This window comes from Mus pahari, chromosome 8 (genome assembly GCF_900095145.1).
Source record: "Mus pahari chromosome 8, PAHARI_EIJ_v1.1, whole genome shotgun sequence".
In the NCBI taxonomy this organism is placed as follows: Eukaryota; Metazoa; Chordata; class Mammalia; order Rodentia; family Muridae; genus Mus; species Mus pahari.
In genome coordinates, this window is record NC_034597.1 from 101,608,874 (window position 1) to 101,623,116 (window position 14,243).

The window sequence follows — 14,243 nt, forward strand, 5'->3', positions numbered from 1 at the left end:
AAGGGACGCAGTTTCTGGGCTTCAGCCTGCACTGGCAAGAGTGTGAACCACAGAAGCTACACAGCTTCAGGACAGAAAGAAGCAACCTAAAGTCAAGGTAGTTCTTATGCAACATGGAAAATTAATGGATGAGCTACCTAAAAAATATAACTTCAAAGTACTACTTTGAATGTTACCTGAATATTTTACTCTGCCTATAGTACATTCTCTGTGTGTTTAAGGTACTTACTCCATACAAAAATAAAAAAATAAAATCTACATAGACACAAAAGTCCATTTTGTTTATATTTTCTTTCCAATTTGAAGAACAATTAAGTTAACTGATTTTTGAGATATATATGCAGAGATAGAGGCTCGTTTTCCATTAGGACACAGACATGTTTTCTCTCAAAGATGCTCTTTTGCTGAATCTGGTCACTGATGCACATCTCATCTGTTACAGTATGTGACAGAGTTCCAGTGTGTCTACAGAGAGAATTAACTCCTCAGCTGAGGAAAGTTCTTTATAGACATATTTATTTTGCTTTTCTTTCTTTTTCATTTTTTTTATAACAATTGAACATATTTGAAAGAAAATTCTAAATGTATTTAGCCTGGAAGGAAACAAACTCATAATGGCAAAATGTTTCTTATCTAAACATTTTGGAGACAAAATAAAACAAACACATTGCCGGTCTAGTTTATCAACAAGAGAATTTGTTTCAGGCTGGCAGTGAGCCTTTTGCAAAATAGGGCTTGCTAAGAATAGTGGAAAAGTGGGGCAATGCTTAAAATATCATGTAGGAGAAATACCCCATTAGTTATCATAAGCAAAGTCAGTATTTCCAATGATCTGAAGAGATGCGTGAGTATGACCTAAATAAGCTCTCTGAGTAAAGATCTGAATCTTGATTGCGCTGCTCTGATTAAGGCCCCATAGCTGTCTCATTACTCGAAAAAGAGAGACAACTCAGAATTGTGTAAGGTGAAAGATTTGAATATCATTTGTTTGTGTCAAATCTCAGAGCTTGTAAATCACTATTCATGTATCCTGGCATAAAGGAAATCTACAGATGTGGGTGTGTGGTGGCACAGCAATCCATCTTTAACACATTGCAATTTATACTCTGAAGGAGCATGGAAGCAAAGAGCTTGAACTGAGGGACAGGCTCTACTAAATGAACACAAAGAAAAAAACACATGGACTTGGACTTGTATTTGGGAGTCAGAATGGACCATGATAAAATATGTGACTGAAATGGGTTTGTAAGATCCTTCTTCCTTTCTGATAACTGAAAGAAGTTAAAAAGAAATTTGGACACACTAAAATATTTTGGATTTGACTTGGGGCAGGTTCTTCCTATGTGATCCTGGCTGACTCATAACTCATAAGTCTGTACATCAGACTGATTTCAAACTTGCAGCAATCTTCATGCCTCTGCCTCCTGAATGGTGAAGATCACTGGTAGTTTCCAACATGAATGGCATTTTAAAATAACATATTTAAAATATTACACAGGTGATTAAAGAATGGTTAATGAATATACTTACTTGAATTATATTATTCAACAAACTGGGCACGGTGGCATAGACTGGTGATTCCAGCAATCAGGGTAGTGAGACAGGAAACTTGTAGGTTGCAGCTGAACTCGGATCTTGATAACATAATTCTTAATGCATTTAGAGTTGGCGTTGACAGGAATGTGGAGTCACTGTTTTCAGGAGTGCTCCCACCAGTAGTTCTGAAGTCATGCTCCTACAGATGAGCATGATGTGCTCAGGAGGGTCACAAAATAAAAGTACATGACATAACAGTAAGAAAAGGCTTTGCAGGGAACAGAGAGTAAAAGGCTTAGGAGGAAGGAGGTGACACTAATCAGGGTGCATTGCATACATGCATGAAATTATCAAAGAACAAATTTAAATGATAAAGGGTTAAAGTTTTGTTTCAGTTGCAGTGAACTTTCTTAGCTGTCTCAAGGATATAGGGTCAGTCCTCAGTATCAAAAAAAGGCAACAACAGCAACAAATATTAGAATTTATCATATAGTTTTTAATCCCAAAGAGAATCCAGAGGTACAAAGTCATATAACTAGTATCGTAAGTGTACAAGAATGCTTTTGATAGCTCTCTTTATGTTTAAGGAAAAAGACTCCTCTGAAAACTTAACTTTTATTGAAATCAGAAAAAGCATGAAAAAAATCAGTCAGTCACATCTAGCTGATTTTATGATGATTAAATATAATACATGGAGTTTGTATCTCCACTATTAAATTATAGAAAATTAAAGTACTAAAAAATTTATGTTTTGAATAAAATAAAAAATATATAATAAAAATGACCAATGTTAGAGGTTGGGATCATGAAGACTGAAATATGTAAAACTAGTAATGCTTTGAGATCAGCAATCACGATGATATCATCAGTGAGAATAGTGTGGAAGATAGCAAAATATACAGTTATAGAAATCTTTTATACTTTTGATATGATACCCTGTAAGAAGCATTCCAATTTGCTTCTAGTTTTGCCCATGTGGTTATCTTGAAAAATTTTAAAAAACAAACAAATAAACAAATAAACAAAAAGAACCATCGTCTCTCCCCATTTTTAAAGACATAAAAATATATCTAATGTTAAATCTTGGTGTTAACCAAACTCTTCCCTGTTTTCAAATACAAACCACCTTTCCTATCCTTGCCACTTTGCAAATACTCAGGGTCGGCCTTCCCAGGCTCCACACCATGTTGTAATTTACCAAAGAAGATTACTAAGCATCTTTGACCTGACCTATGACAAGTGGCTCCTGGCTAACATCATCTGTCTCTCCATTCATCTTTTGAGACCTTTGTACTTTTGTCCTATTGATTTAATAGATTACTTCACACACAGCAAAGTTTTGACCTTTCTCTGGAGCTCAAAATTTCACCTTCTTTTTGTTCAAGTCTAGTATCTTGATTTCCACTTAACTGATCATAGGGATATCAAGGAAGAACTATGAAATCTGCTACCTTTTCTTATCTTAAGACTAGTTGTCTATTCTTGTCACCTCCTTTCATATTTGTACATCACGGGAAGTGTCCTTATTACCTTTCAAATGTAATCTTCCCCAATTCACTCTTTGAACATCTTCAGTGTCTTTTATCTTCAGCCCTCTTTACATAATAAAAATTGCCCACATGTCTATTAAGAGAGGTAGTCCTAGAGCTTATGGCTTAAATATTACTCAGAATGAATCCTAGAACTACTTTCTGTGTGATTACACATGTTTTTTATATGCATGAGACAGGATGGATCTCTTACTAGCCTAGAATTCATATACGCTTCTCTATTGCTGGCCAGCAAGTACTGAGGACTGCCTGTCCTCATAGTGTGCTAGAAAAATAAGTACTTGCCAACAAATGTGGGGTGATGGTGGAAAGTGTGCCCATATGGCGTGTGTGTGTGTGTGTGTGTGTGTGTGTGTGTGTGTGTGTGCGTTCATGTGATTCTGAAAATTGAAAACTGGTCTTCAGGATTACAAGACAAACGCTTTAGTGACTGAGCTCTCATCCCAGCCCCTATTTCTTTTTTTAAGAAATAGAAAACAAGAAAACACAGTGTCTTTAAAAATTGGGTCTACCAGCGAAGCAATTTCAGAAGTCTGGATGTGTTTTCGCTGAATTTTTGTTCTAGGGAAAAGAGCCTGCTTTGGCTTGTACTGCTCTCCCACACCTGGTCCCAGGAGCAAAAGAAGCATTGCTTCCTGACAATGGACAGATACTGCAAAGCGGTGACTCCTGTTTCTTCTTCAGAGATGAAGAAGATGTAAAGGAGAAGTTGAGTTATGAACAGTTCCCACATCTAAAAGTAAGATTTTCTAACAATACATAATTTCCAAGCTAGTAAATGGGCAAAGCCCAGCTCAGGATGGTGTCAGCAACATGGTACATTCATCGTGTGTTTTACCAAACAACTACTTCTGGGCTTCACTAATATACTATGGACTCTGAACATTTTAAACAACACACACTTTGTGTGAAATTTAACAACTGTTAAATTTCAGACCTCCCTTCTCCAAAGAATTTTGCATTGTCTACTTTACATGAAAAACATCAAGCCAACATTATATTAAGTATCTCTAATATAATGTATAAAAATAAATTCTATCAATTTTTATCATCAGGTTCCCTGGTTCTTTCCTACATTGAAATTGATACATATGGGACCATTTAAACATCTAAAATAGGATATTATATAGGTTCATGGGTGAAACATGAGTTTTGATAAGCAGTCGTATCTGGTTTTGTGCTCACAAAATAAACCAGGCTAACTAGCCACAAGATTATAGCAATCCATTGCTTCTTCTTCCATGCATTCTTTTAATAATTACAAAAATATGAAAGGATCCCACAGAAGATTCTTCCTAATTTGCTTATATCCTAGAACACATCAATGACAAATGTTAAATTTACCTATAATAAGAACTTGGAAACTGCAAACATGCCTGGAGTAAAGAAAAACACTTTTTAAAACAGAATTAAAGTAATGTTATGAAGGCTACATGAGGGGTTGAGGAGATATTTCAGAAGGAAATGACTGTCACTTAAGCCAGAGGACCCAAGTTCAGGTCACCAGAACCCACATAAGTATCCAGGCTTAGTAATACATGCCTCTAACACCAGTGTCAGCAAAGTAGACAAGCAGATTTCTGAAGTCAGTTGGACATCAGCCAAGCTGAATAATTAATTGAGCATCAGGTTTAGTAAGAGACACTGCCCCAAAGGCAATGACAGAGAAGAATAGAGGAGAAGCCAAATATCTACTTCTAGTGTCTACATGCACACACATGCACATGTATGTACCCTTGCATATACTATAGTCCATTATATGCACCAAAACAAACAAATTTATATACATACAAACATGTTGAGGTTTTCTCTTTCATTATCTATTGTAATGCTAAGTGCAGGTCCCTAAGACCTCGAGTCTATATGTAGCCCCTGTGATACTGTCCCCAAGATAATTCTGATTGATGAAAAAGATGATGCCAACAGCGAATTGCTGGGCAGGAGAGGCACACAGGTGGGATTTAAGTTTCCCAGGTTTGTGGGGAGAGGAGGACCATGAGGAAGAGAGTGTAGGAGGAGCAAGGAGAAGTAACCATGGGTCAAGAGTCAAGATAGTGTAGCCTGGAAGGCTAATTGGAGCTAAGAGCAGCTCAGATGAAACATAGTAAGTAATAACTTGGGGTTATCGATAGGAAAGTAGATTCTAATAGTATGAAGGCTAGGTATCTGTCCAGCTTTTGTACTGGTTAAGGCTTATTAAAAATATAATGGCTGTGTGTGTTTTTTGTCTGGGAACTCAATGAAGAAGGCAGGGTAGAAACCACTGTCTGGAATTTAAATAATTTTTACAACACATAAATACCTATACACATACATACACACATGCATACATACATGACCATAAAATGTCAGATGAGTAGTGGCACATACCTGTAGTATCAGCATTTGAGAGAATAGGCAGTAAAATTATAAAGTCAAGGCAACTTTGGACTATGTAACAAACCTGTTACAAAAAGTTAAGGAGATAGGCTGAGTTGCAGTGAGTGGAAGGTAGATACTGGTTGCAAACATTACTTTCCATTAGTTGAAATTAAATCTCAAACATACTAATGACTACAGAGACTCATTTCTATGAGGAGTATTATCTGTATCAGGTCACACATATTTATTGGTATAACTTCTCATGTCCATATGATCTTTATGTGTGATGTTAGCTCTCTGAAGTCAAGACAGTAAAGTTTTCATACTATATCTTTTCAAATCTAGAATAATAGTGTTCTCAGAAAATGGCATAGCAGCATATCATCAGTTCACTAAATTAGCTAACTTTAAGTATGTTTAATGTGGAAGAGGCTGGGAGGGTGGGGTAGATGAGGGACTACAGGGAAGAGTAACCAATAGTAAAGACATGTTTTAAACTATATGAAAACTTACCATGGAAGAATCTCGCCAAAACATGTACATACGCATATATAAAGATTTTAATGGAATTACAATACCCTAGTTAGAAAGTCCAAACATCAGTAAAACAAATGACAGTGCATATTGACTAGGAGATAAGGAAAGGAAAGCAATTATCTACTGTTAGTGGGAATGGAAACTAATACAGCACCCACGGAAACCGTGGTTCAGGATTCCACCAGGATTCCTGGTGGGGTACCCACTACTGTCTCGAGAGAGCTGAGCAAATACAAAATGGGGGTCGGGTTCTGCAGTTCACCTTTTTCCTCTCAAGTATCAGATATTGCTCTACGATAAGAAGAGTGAAGCAGAGTCCAGGAGGAATAGTGTCCATGGGGCTCCAGTCTGGACAGGAATGCTTAAAAAGGGGATTCTTAAAAAGTGGATTCTTAAAAAGAGGATTCTTAAAAAGAGAATTCTGAATAAGGAGGTTCAGTTGGCTGATGCTCGCTCTGATATGAGCCTCTGCAAGTGACCGGAACCTGGTCTAGCAGGTATGTACGAAGTCGACAGATGAGTGGGATTATGGGGAGAGAGCCTTCCCCCAAGTGTTTGTTACAGCTCAGTAAAAACAGCTAGATTCAGATGGTCCTTGGAAATGTAACTTGTGCCCTTTATTCCATGTGGATAGGGATGATATGAACCTTGGGGAGTGGGATGGCAGACAGGGAACCAGGAGGAACTAGCTCTAGTCTTGCAAGAAATTTCTAGTCCCTCTGAAATTTCTAGTCCCTCTGAAATTTCTGATGTTTGAGCTTTCTCTGCTTTGCCAATTCTGAGCCAGTTCTTCTTGTGGCACAGTCCTCATGTTCACTTAAAATCAGTGTTGAGATTCCTATAAAATTGAAGATAAGAGGGCTGGTGAGATGGCTCAGTGGGTAAGAGCACCCGACTGCTCTTCCAAAGGTCCCGAGTTCAAATCCCAGCAACCACATGGTGGCTCACAACCATCCATAATGAGATCTGACGCCCTCTTCTGGTGTGTCTGAGGACAGCTACAGTGTACTTACATATAATAAATAAATAAATCTTAAAAAAGAATACCACAAGAGCCGGGCGTGGTGGTGCATGCCTTTAATCCCAGCACTTGGGAGGCAGAGGCAGGTGGATTTCTGAGTTCGAGGCCAGCCTGGTCTACAGAGTGAGTTCCAGGACAGCCAGGACTACCCAGAGAAACCCTGTCTCGAAAAACCAAAAAAAAAAAAAAAAAGAATACCACAAGATTCAGCTATGTCACTTTGAGCATACATTCACAGAACTTTATATCCTATTACAAAGATACATAGTTAGTGCTATTACCTTGTTAGTTCTGGATAATTCATAATATTCAAAAATTGGAAACAGCCTAGATGTCTACCTACTAATGAATAAATAGAAAGTGGAAGTGTATATTTACGGGCTGGAGAGATGGCTCAGTGGTTAAGAGCACTGACTGCTCTTCCAAAGGTCCTGAGTTCAATTTCCAGCAACTACATGGTGGCTCACAACCACCTGTAATGGGATCTGATGCCCTTTTCTGGTGTGTCTGAAGACAGCTAGAGTGTACTCATATACATAAAACAAGTACATCTCTTTTTAAAAAGAAATACACATTTATACCATGGAATATTATTCAGCTATATAAAAAATGAAATTTGCAAGTAAGTTGCACAAAGCTAGAAATGATCATTCTTAGTGAGACTACCCAGACCCCAAAAGACAAATGTTGTGTTTTCTCTTATATATGGACATTACCCAAGCTTTAAGTATGTGTGTTTCTACTTGAATAACCAGGAAGGTTAGGTAGCTAATCAGGGAAGGAATCAAAAGGGCCATCCAAGAAAGGGGGACACAATAGAGAGGGGCCTAGAATAGGAGAATGACATGGGAACAGAATGGGAGAGCAGGGTAAAGAAGGAAACTTGAAAGGGTGAACTAATAGCTTTTGAAAATCTCTACTAAAACTTACTACTATATAAGCTTCCTAAAATGAACACACATTTGAGAGGAATTTAAATAGAATAAAGAGAAAGCACCCCCAATCAAACATCTTGCTCTATCAAGTAAAATCTCCAGTGGCAGGAATGGGTCACATTTTTACTCATTAGCCATATGGGTTCCATAGATGTCACCAAACTTCACAGACCAATGTTAAAGCAACTGGTAAACTTCTATAACTTGACAGAAGGCCCTATAGCTTTAAGACAAAACTTACTTAAGTTATCTAATTTGTAAAAATTAAGATAAAAAAGTGCTAGTGTCCAAATAGAAGCTTCAGTCCTACTGACTAAAATTCATGGTGCTGGGACTTATTTTGCTGCTGGAGGATAAAAATAATCAATTACCAATATCACATAGTTTCAAACACTCCATTTTCAGTAGTGACCTGGCTACAAGATATACTGACAAAGTAGTGGCAGAAATATCCTGAAAGTAAAACCATATTTTAGTTGGATGCAAGGCCCACTGCATGAAATGGAACCCATGTATGACATTACTAAACAGCCAAGAACCTGCGAATAAATAAATAATATGCAGCTATGGGAAAAGCAATGTTTAGTCTGATTAAAAAACATGCTAATCATCTCCAGCAACATATTTATAACCATATATGAAAGAATATCTCAAACCCCATCAGACATGTGTCTTCAAGCAGCTGATAGAAACTAATATAAAGATCTATAACTTTGGAGAGTGAGAGAGCACTCAGTCTTATGGGAATGCCTTTATCAAATCCTCCCACCTGAGATTCTGAGATCTTTGTGGGATGGTGCTCCTGAGCAGTATAGCTGGGTCTCAAGGTAGAACTCTTCCCAGTTTTCTAAGAAGCCACCAAATCAATTTCCAGAGAGGTTGTACAAGTTTGCACTCCCACCAGTAATGAAGGAGTGTTCCCCTTGCTTCACTTCCATGCCAGCATCTGCTGTCTCTTAGCCATTGTGATGGGTATAAAATGGAACCTCAAAGTTGTTTTGATTTGCATTTCCCTGATAACTAGGGACGTTGAACACTACTTTAAGTGCTTCTTGGACATTCGAGATTCCTTTGTTCAGAATCCTCTGGTTAGCTCTGTACCCATTTTTAAATTGGGTTATTTGTGTTGTTGGTATCCTACTTCTGATGTTCTTTATGAATTTTGTGTGTTAGCCTTCTGTCAGATGCAGGGTTAATGAAGATCCATTCCCAATCTATAGGCTTCCATCTTGTCCTATTAACAGTGTCCTTTTTCTAACAGAAGATTTCAGTTCCATGAGGTCTCATTTAAAAACCAAGTGTTTGTTGTTTCTTGGGTCTACTTCTGGATCTTTGATTTGATTCCATTGATCAGTATGTCTGTTTCTGAACAAATACCATGCAGTGATTTTTTTTTTTTTTTTTTGTTGTTGTTGTTGCTACTGCTCTGTAGTATAGCTTGAAGTCAGGTAACTCATCCTGAAGTTCTTTTAGTGTTCAGATTGTTTTGACTATCCTGGGTTTTTTCCCACGTGATGTTGAGAATAGGTAAGAAAGAAGGAAGAGAGAAAGAAAGAAAGAAAGAAAGAAAGAAAGAAAGAAAGAAAGAAAGAAAGAAAGAAAGAAAGAAAGAAAGAAACTAAAGATTTTGAAATCTATGTAGAATGAAAAAAAAGATTATGGAAGTTGTTAAAGTGACTCCCAGTAAACAATGCCTTCCCAATACAACAGGACTAATAGATATTTGAACACACAGAATCTGTGATAATATGTGGAAGACTGCCACAAGTTCAAAGAATACAAAATCATAGCATGGAAAAGAGGGATTGAATATGAAATCCTATCCTCAGCCATAGTAAATAACTGCTAGGAAAGGGAAAATCTGTTTTCTCCCAAAGTTTGTCACTGGAATCATTAATCATATTCTAGGTCTCATTCCCAGAAGTAGTTGGTCAACACAATACTGAGTCTATTGCTTGTGTGGACTTTTGGTAGAAAGTAGAAGAAAACCATGTTTATAGACACAGTATAGAAGTTGCACATGGAAATTAATATCAGCTGATAAAGTATGCAGATGAACTCCACAAGCTCAGAGCAGAACCATTGAGACAACTCAGCCTTCTAGGAAGAAAAGTGTAGACCCTGAAGTTGAAAATAAAGAAGCATTCATGACGAGAGTTGAAGTTAAAATAAAGATTCCTGGAGATCTGAAAGCATGACTTGTGGATGACCAGACAAAAGTAGCTTTTCTATCTTCTTGCCAAGAAGAATGGAGATTCAATTTTTGAGGATTATGTAAATAATAAGAAACCTTGAGGAAATACAGATAATAAGGAGTGTGATGTTATTGAAGCTGTGACAGGTATAAATGAGTACTTCAATGTAATGTTGGGTACTCAGCTACACTACAAATTTGGGAGACCACAATATGTAGAAATTCCTGCAGATTACCCCATTCATCCATGCCCCAGGTGTATGGAGGGCCATTTACTGAGATTATTTGTGCAAATTGGAATGATTTTAGCCTATACACCTCTAGATGAGAAGACCCTTGTTTTATTACTGAACTATCTACATGATTTCCTCATGTACCTGGTGAAGAATGGCTAGGAATTCTCCAACATTTTTTAGTGCCAGTGATTATGAACTTGAGTACCACTGGAAAGCCATATGAGGGTAACTGCTCCTTCTTTAATTTTTCATTTCACAGTTTCTACCCATATATTTAGTGATGGACAACAGAGTGATGTGCTATAGAGTGTTTTATTGCTTAGTTGACAAAGCTGTTTTTGAATGCTGGTGGTTCTGTTCCTTTGACACTATGGGCATTTATCATATGTGTTAATGATCTATGACAGAATGCCTGATTCCTAGTGCCAAAGGTTTACTTCAGTGTATATTACTGAACACTCATCCACCTGCGGTCTCTCTTTTTTTTAATGGTGCTTAAAGAGCCCATCCTTTGTAAGTCTCCCTGCTGTTCGTTAGGTATTTTATCTTTGTTCAATTGTTAAAACTTTGTGCCTTGTCTTCATGGTTTTTGTATTTGTGTCTAATGCAGGTTTTAACATGAAAGATACAATGCACCATGTAGCTACAGTTTTATAAAAAAAAAAAAAAAAAACAATCAACCTTGTAGGAGTTGTTTTTCAGATCTTCAATCATTTTTTTCTTTTAAATTTCACAAAAAGTAAATATTAAATCAAGGAGCATAAATAATTAGATTCTTGAAAGTTTATTGGACTATGGATTATGAAATAAAATAAAAAGGAAAGAGTAACACCCAACAGAGAATTCATAAAAGTATTCAAATTGGTCAGAAACCTAGCTTGAAAGGATAAATTGGAGTATTTACCCTTAAAGAGCTAATTTTCTCAGACAGAATAAAGCCTTTACTTTATTCCATTAAATTTGTTTCCTGGTCATGAGTCTTCACCTTGGAAAAAATGCAACTGCCTTCAAAATAAAACTAAGCCAGAATGGTGATTCTGTAGAGAAATACAATTTAAAACTGTGTGTGAGTTGAAAAGCTTATGAGTAAAGGTACATTTATCTGCCAAGATCTCAGTGTTGTGTTAAATCCCTCGCATTCAGCACTGGAGATCTCAGGGGACTGTTGTAGACTTTAATCAAAAGAACATTTCACAGTTTGCTTTAAAAGGTCAAACTTACTAACTTATCCTTATGTGATGATAGTTTAGCAATGGTCTAGTAACTTGGTTTGCAGTTTGTCATGACCTAGACCATTTTGTGGCAAAAGGAAATTGATGTGAACCCTTTTAGCCTTACTCAACCATTAAAAAGTGCATTAGGCAAGCTTTGGTCTCAAAACCAGAATAGCTTCTCATAGTCAGTCTAGGATTTTATGAACAGGACAAATCCCAAAATATTAAAACATGCATGTATATGCATATATCTGAATATATATGATAGTTGGATATATGTGTATATATGTATGTCCTGTATAAATTATAAACATCAAGCAGCTTCACTCAGACTAGAGAAACCAACTCATATGAAAACTAGGATGTCAGGCTGGATTTATCTCGAATGGATGTCTGAATGCCAATTACTCAAGACAGTTTTCTCTAACATGGAGAAAAGTAGTGTCCCTCAGTTTCACAATTCTAGCTTACCTAACTTATCTAACTAAAGATTCCTTTATAAACCTTCTAAATTCCTAATGCAAGATGAGATGCAGGCCAAAAGCATTAATTGGAAAATTTTAAAAATAATTAATTATTGTGCATTTATAAGATTATGGAATCTCTCATCATCATGTTCCATATTCGTCTGTATTATTCACATCTAGCATTGTCTAACTTATTAGATCAACTATAGTAATATCAGTATGTTGCTAGAACACTTTCTTTTTATTTTTAGATATTATTAATCTCTTCCTGTACATACATTTTTTTTTGCTTCTCTCCATGTAAGTTTATGTGTATATGAAAATGTAATATATATATTGAATTCAGTATTATTTAGTTTCAGAGATCCACTATGTTATATGAACACATTTTTATGGAAAAGGGAAACTTAAATTTTTATTTTCAATTTAACCTATCACCAGTACTTGAGGTGTGAGCAGACATTTATAAAGATATATTATGAAAAGCAGAGTTAAGGAAAAGAAAGAAAATGATGCTTTGCTTTCCCAATAATATTTCCATTACTGAAATGGGAAGAGTGAAGTAAATTTAGCATGTTTGGGTGCATTGCGCACGTGAAAGCCAATGTAGCATCTAAGATATTTATATAGAAGGTGATCAATAAATGAATCACTACAAGCTCATTAAATAGTAAGAATATTATTAAATATGTTTGCTTAGTTGATTGCAGTACTGTATGCAAAAACAAAATACTTAATTTTTGTAGGTTTTTATAATATTGAATGCATTACAATTAGTTTTTGTAAATATCTAGAATATGAACATATATAAATTTTTCAGAAAAGGCATTGTACTAGTATAAAGATATCCACCACTCTTAAATGATTGTTTTCTTGTAAGTTAGAAATTAATTTCTTACCTCTTGTGTGCAAGTTGGATACATGTTGGTTTTAGTAACTTCTAGAGACTTAAATATAAGAGAAGCACTACAGTGATTTTTCTGATTAAAACAGATATTATTGTTCTTTTCTCCATATTTTATGAGATGGAGAAATTTTGCAGCCATGTTGTGAAGATCTGCAGTTTGATGTGTTTTATAAAACGTAGTATGATGTGGCAGGAGGGAGAGCCTTAGAGGGTCCACGATGAGGCATCCTGCCAACTGAGGTACCAGCCAAAAGATGGATCTAGTATAAAATGAAGTGAATGAAGTGTACTTGGGGACATGAGAAGGGTGGTTGAGAAGTGAGTAGAAGCAGAGAAAGACAGACAGAGAGAGAGAGAGAGAGAGAGAGAGAGAGAGAGAGAGAGAGAGAGAGAGAGAGAGAGAGAGAGACCCTGAGAGAGAGTGAAGAGGATCAGACAGAGCAAGAATGGTGAAAAGGTCCTTTCATAGCAAGCCAGGCTCCTACCTGGCTGTTGCTAAGCAACTGTTGGGCGGAGCCTAGAAACTGTTAAGACAGGCAGTTTACAGAGAAGCACAGGAGGAAGGCAGGGAATGAATGATGAGCAAGATCTCTGTTTAAGCAGAGTCATGCCCCATGAGCCAAGAGGAGAACTCAGCTCTGAATAAAAGCTTGAGAAACAGCTCAATCTCATAAATGACTATGAGCAATAGCCTCTCACCTAAGCTGTTCTTAATTCCCTGGCACATGGAAAACTGGGAAAATGAGTATTTGCTATTCTGTTACTGCTCACCGCAATTGGGAAAAGAACCTAAACATGCTACCACAAATGAATTGTGTAATAAAATGTGTTACATACACATTCACAACACAATGTTGCTCATTGGAAAAATGAAACCATAAATTTGAAGGTAAATGCATAGAACTAGAAAATATTATATTTAAGAAGGTCTCCCAAAATCAAATGCTACAAGGAAGCTCTCATCTAAAGTTTGTAGCTCCAAATCTTCAGAATGTGTACATAGCATGGAGACATAACAAAACCATGTGAATATAAAGGGTTAATGGGGAAGCACACTTGAGGTAGAAATGAAAGCATATACGTTTTATGAAGTGAAGAGTGGGAAAAATGGGAGAGAAGCTTGAACCAGGGAGGAAGAGCGGGTCAAAGCAGAAGTAGAAAGGAGGAAAAATGACACCAAAGGTGTTTGACTGAACCTCAAGGAATAATACCATCTAAAATTGTAGACAAATTAAAATGCATGCACAAACACAGGCACACACACACACACACACACACACACACA

At 36.6% G+C, this 14,243-nt stretch overlaps 1 pseudogene; it reads left to right on the top strand.

The window, feature by feature from the left end:
* Positions 1 to 10,593, top strand: part of LOC110325161 — a 15,921-nt pseudogene extending 5,328 nt beyond the window's left edge.
* Positions 10,594 to 14,243: the final 3,650 nt, after the last annotated feature.